A 5,693-nucleotide genomic window follows, 5' to 3' on the forward strand; every position below is an offset into this window, starting at 1 on the left:
TGTTTTTATAGGGTTCCATGATGATACGTTCCATGGCCTTGCAGACCAGACTCGTCAGGCTAATGGGGCGGTAGTTCCTGGGGTCCGTGGTGGCTCCCCCCTTGTGGAGTGGGATAACCGTCACTGTGCGCCATTCAGCAGGCACAAAGCCTGAGGTGAGGCTATGATTGAACATGGTACTTAGGTGGAGTGCCAGTTCATTTTGTAGTTCATGTAGAACACAGCCTGGGATGTTGTCTGGTCCCATGGATGCTGTGTTCTTGGCTTTGGAGAGTGTGGTTTTTACCTGTGCAGCTGTGATTACAGGAACTTTGCATTCTTCCAGTACAGAGATGGGCCCTTTAGGGGGTGAGAGGGGGGTAAAGTTAGAACTGAACCTATCTGCCAGGATGTTGGCAATATCATTTGGGTCTGTATATTTAGTGCTATTGTGCTGTAACTCAGAGCAGATCTGATTGTTGCCATTGAGATTCTTGACATAGCTATGGAATGCTTTGTGGTTGTCTTTAGAATCAGTGGCGATTTTGTTTTCGTAACTAGCTTTGGAGGACTTTATCAGGGATCGCAGCTTCTTACTGAAGCTGACCAGGGAGCTCCTCCACTCATGGGATTTTACTCCCATTATATACAGTAAGTAGACTAGACTCAGGGAACTTTTTTGACTTTTGGCCTTGTTACATAAACTATCAAGACAACAATAGAAAAACTATATTTACAGAGAGGTTGGTGGTATAAGCTCCTTCTCCATGACAAGGTAATGGTTAGAAGGGAAGAATAGAACAACTGTATAAGAGGGACCCTAACATCATTGATATATACAATGATATGTTCTGTGATCTGGAGTCAGATATCCTGATGAGTTAAGTTACATGAGACCTAGAAAATCAAGTTAATACCAAAACTGCAGACAGGAATGAGATTTCAGCTGAACTGTTTAAAATCTTGCAAAATAATGTTATTACAATGCACTTGGAATATGCTGGCAGATTTGGAAAACATGACACCGTCTTTGGATTGACGATGTGTAATTAATATTCCAGTTCCAAAAAAGGGCAATGTTAAAGGGTACACAGATTGTGAGAAAACTTCACTTATTTCACATCCTAGTAGCAAGATATTGTTCAAGATCATGGTAGCTGGACTGCAGGAATATATGGGCCTAGAACTGGCTGAAGTACAAGCTGGTTTTATAAGAAGAAGATGTAACAAATTGTCAGCATCAGCTGAATAATGCAGAGGAACGGAATTATGGGAAAATATTTCCTTCTGCCATACTAAGCACTCTAAAGCCTTTGACTGTATGGATGAAAACCATAGTGGCAAGTTCATAAAGAAACTGAGGAATCTGTTTGCAGTACAAGAAGCAACAGTTAGAACCAAATATAGAGTAAATGGTTAACAATTAGGAAAGAACTGCAACTAGGATTATCAGATTTATATGCTGAATATATAATGCAAAATGCTAGATGAGAGAAATCAGATGCTGGAATCAAAACTGATGGGGAAATATTAACTTCAGATTTGCAGATATACTGCTCAGACAAGCTCCACATGGGTTTACAGAGTGGTCCTAGCAGCAAGGAACTCGAAAAAGCGACTACCTTCTGGATTTAAGTATATTTGCTTTTTTTCACTGGAAATAGCTTCTGTTGCTTACTTTAAACTAGCCTGAACTGTTTTTTTTCTCTGATTACTGCATTTATTTTTAAATCTGCACTTAAAGTTACATTTAGTCGAATTTAATCGAAAGTTTGCTTGTTTGTTTGTTAAAAATTCCTGTTCGCCTTTAACAAATTTACATGCTCTGATTGCTGTGTTTTTCTCAAAAAAACAAAAAAAATTTTTTTCCCCCTTTCTCACATTTTAAAATTTGGGCTTGCGTTTCGGGGCTTGGGATTTCCTTTGGGCCAACCTTATTGGTGGGAATTTTTTTTGCCCCCGGGGGAGTCCTTGGCATTTCCCTTGGAATACCTCAGAAAAGGGCTGTGTTTTTGGGGGGGCCTTCCACCCGATTAGAAAACCCCTTTTTTTTTTGGCTTTCTGAAAGTTTTGGGTTTACTTCCTAGCGGAACGGTTTCGGGATTTAATTTATTTTTTTTTCACTAAAAGTTCTTTGTTATTTAAAAGTGTTTTTTTTGTTAAATTTTTTTTTTTAAACTGCACTAAATTCTTTATTTTTAAATAAAAAGTTTGCTTGTTTTTTTTTAAAACCCCCCTTTTCGCCTGTTCAATTTACAGCTTTTGTTTTTTTTTAAAAAAAAAAAATCCTGGTTTTCCCCTTCTGATAGAGAAGTTCCTTGTTTACTGGGGTGGGAGCCTGGGCCTTACCTTCTTGGAAAAAGGGAAGCTTTGTAATGGGGTGGGGACCTTCAGCCTTGTCCGGGGGAATCCTCGCCAAAAATTTTTTTTTGGGCCCATTCCAGTTTTTTAGATGTTAAAACCCCCCGGTTTTTTTTTTAAAAACTCTCGGAAAGTATTTTCAGATGGTCCTGGGAACTAAAACAACTATTTTGGTTTTTATTTGCTTTTTTTTAAATGCCTTTTACTTTAAATACCAATGTTTTTTTTTTTTATTTATTTTAAACTGCCTTAAAGTTACTTTAAAATTTTAAATAAAAGTTTGCTTTTTTTTTTTTTTAAAACATCCCCTGTTCGCCTTTAACAAATTTAACGTTCGCTTTTTCTGTTTTTTAAAAAAACCTTCCTTTTTTTCCCCTTTCTACTGTTTAGAAGAAACCTTGTTTACGGGAGTGGGACCTGGGCCTTACCTTTTTGGGGAAAAAGGGAAATTTCCCAAGGGGGAAAGGGGTTGACCTCCTGCCCGGGGGGAAGTCCCTCCCCAAAAACGTGAATTTTTTTGGGGACCTTCCAGCTCTTTGTGTTACTGCTTAAAACCCCAGGGCATTTTTTTGGTTAGTAAAAGCTTTTCAATGGTCCTGGGGAAAAAAACTCCCTTTCGGGTTTAATATATTTTTTTTCCACTAAAAGTTCTTTGTTATTTAAAATCCGAAGTTTTTTTGTTTGTTTTTTAAAACTGACTTAAATTAATTTAGTTTAACAAATTTCTTTTTTTTTGAATTTCTGGGGATTCCCCACAAAAAAACCAACAATTTTACCCTGTTCGCTTTTCGGTTTTTTTACAAAAACAAAAAAAAAACCTTGTTTTCCGTTTTCATATTTAAACCGATAAAGGTTCTTTTCTGGGGTGGGAGCCTGGGCCTTACCTTTTTGGGGAAAAAGGGAAATTTCGCCAAGTGGGGGGGGGGTTGGACCTCCTGCCCGGGGGGAAGTACCTAACCCGGGGTTTTTTTGTTTGGGAATTCCAGTTTTGAGTTTCAAAAGGGGAAACGGGGACAACTCCTGGGTTTAAGATGGCCTCCGGAAAAAAAGCCTTTCTATTTAATTTTTTTTTTTACTAAAATATTTTTGCTTATTTAAAATAGTAATTTTTTTCATTCTGTTTTTTTTTAAAATTACTTAAAATTATAAATTTAAAAATTTTTTTTTTGTTTTTTAAATTTAAACAACCCCACAAATTCTGTTTCTTTCCGTTTTGTTTTTGGATTTTAAAAAACAAAAAAAAAACCTTGTTTTCCGTTTTTTTTAACCGATAAGGATTCTTTTCTGGGGGGGGAGCCTGGGCCTTACCTTTTTGGGGAAAAAGGGAAATTTCCAAGTGGGATGGGGGTTGGACCTCCGCCCGGGGAAGTCCTAAAATTTTTGGTTTTTGGGCCTTTATTTTTTAGAAAAAAATTTTTTTTCTGGCTAACGCTCAAAAGCTCCTTGGTTTAAGATGGTTAAAAGGAAAAAAAGCTCCTTCTATTTAATTTTTTTTTTCTAAAATATTTCTTTTTATTTAAACTGGTCTCACTGGGGATTAACCATTACATCACTAGATGGATTGCCAAATGGTTCACAAACAGAACACATACAATCAAAATTGGGGATGCCAGTTCTACTAGCAGACCTGTTACCAGTGATTTTCCACAGATCTGTGCTGGGCCCCCCTACTGTTTGGTACTATCTATTTTTCAGAAGTCCAGGAAAAATGTACTGGTTCCAAAAACAAATGCAAAAAAAACCGGGGGTTTTCCGCCTTTCTCGACTAGTTTAGCCATATACAAATGGCTGTATTCTGGGTGTTGTTATTCCATGTTGTCCTTTAAACCTTACTTGGATAGAATGCATTTCATTCCTCACCAGTGGGAGTGGAGCCTTGAGCAACATTGTCTTTAATGCCCCTCAGTTCAAGACTGTAGTAATTGGTTGTTTGGGACCATTCCTAGCTCTTTTTAGTTCACTGCTTAAATCGAGGCTTTATTGCTATACTCTCATAAGCCAGGGTTTTACAGAGTGTCCTAGCAGGAAACTCAAAAGTAACTACCTTCTGGATTTAAGTATATTCCTTTTTTACCTCACGGGAAACATAGCTTCTGTTGCTTCCCTTTAAAAGCCTGAACTTTAAATTGATTACAACATTTATTTTAAATCTGAAACTTAAAGTTACATTTACTAATTTTAAATAAATGTTTGGTGACTTTGTTTGTTTATTTTAACAGGAGCTGTCCACAAGAGTGTGCTAGCCTGTTAACTAATTTATCACTGTCCAGTTTTCTGTTATTTCTAGGGATCAACAAAAACCTTGTTTACAGGCCTTTCTGGAGAGTTTAGACCAGTCTAGAGGTTTCCCTGTTCTGGACATGGTTAGTTCCTGTGTTGTCCATTCCCCTTATTTGGATAAAGGAAGTTTGTTGGGAAACCGTGGGAGTCGGGGTTGGCACCTATGTCCTTTGGAAGGGTGCCCCACCCAAAAGTGAGAATTTTGTTTGGGACCATTCTGGCTCTTTCTTGGTTCACAAGGAAAAGGGCTATACATTTCTGGCTTCTGCTTAGAAAAACCCAGTGGCTTACAGAGGGGTCCTCACAAGGATTTCAAAATGCATTACCTTCTGGTTTACCTATATTTACTTTATTACTGGAAATAGCTTTGTTGCTTACTTAAAAGCCTGAACTGTTTTTCTGATTACTCATATTTTTTAAATATCTATTGAATTTAGATTTAGCGAATTTAATAAATGTTTGTTTGTTTGTTGTTTAATTTAACTGTGGAGGTTCCTGTGTGTGTGTGTAATAATGTGTATGTGTGTGCATTTTCTGTGTTTGTACAATATAATATATATAAAATAATAATCCTTGTTTTCCGCCTTTCGACTGTTTAGACCAGTATACAGGCATTGCTGTATTCTGGGCTTTTTAGTTCCTGTGTTGTCCATTACCTTATTATATAAGAATATTTGCTCACCAGTGGGATGGGGAGCCTTGAGCACTACCTGCCCTTTGGGGGGTGCCTCAGCAGAAGTGTGTAATTGGTTGTTTGGGACCATTCCTGTGTTTTGTAGTTCACTTTAAAATCCATCTACGTTATATATGGCTATACTGTCAGACAAGTCCACGTGGGTTTACAGAGTGGTCCTAAGCATGGAATATATATAGATACCTTCTGGATTTAATATATTATGCTTATTTATGAAATAGCTTCTGTTATTATTTAAGGCTAGCCTGAATTGTTTTTTTCTGATCACTGATTTATTTTAAACTTCACTTAAAGTTACATTTAGTGAAAATCAATTTGGTTGATTTTTGGGTTTAATTTAACTGTGGATGCTGCCCACTGAGTGCTAGCCTGTGAAAAC

The sequence above is a fragment of the Protopterus annectens genome, chromosome 12.part0, assembly GCF_019279795.1.
Source record: "Protopterus annectens isolate FY-2018-M chromosome 12.part0, PAN1.0, whole genome shotgun sequence".
In the NCBI taxonomy this organism is placed as follows: domain Eukaryota; kingdom Metazoa; phylum Chordata; order Ceratodontiformes; family Protopteridae; genus Protopterus; species Protopterus annectens.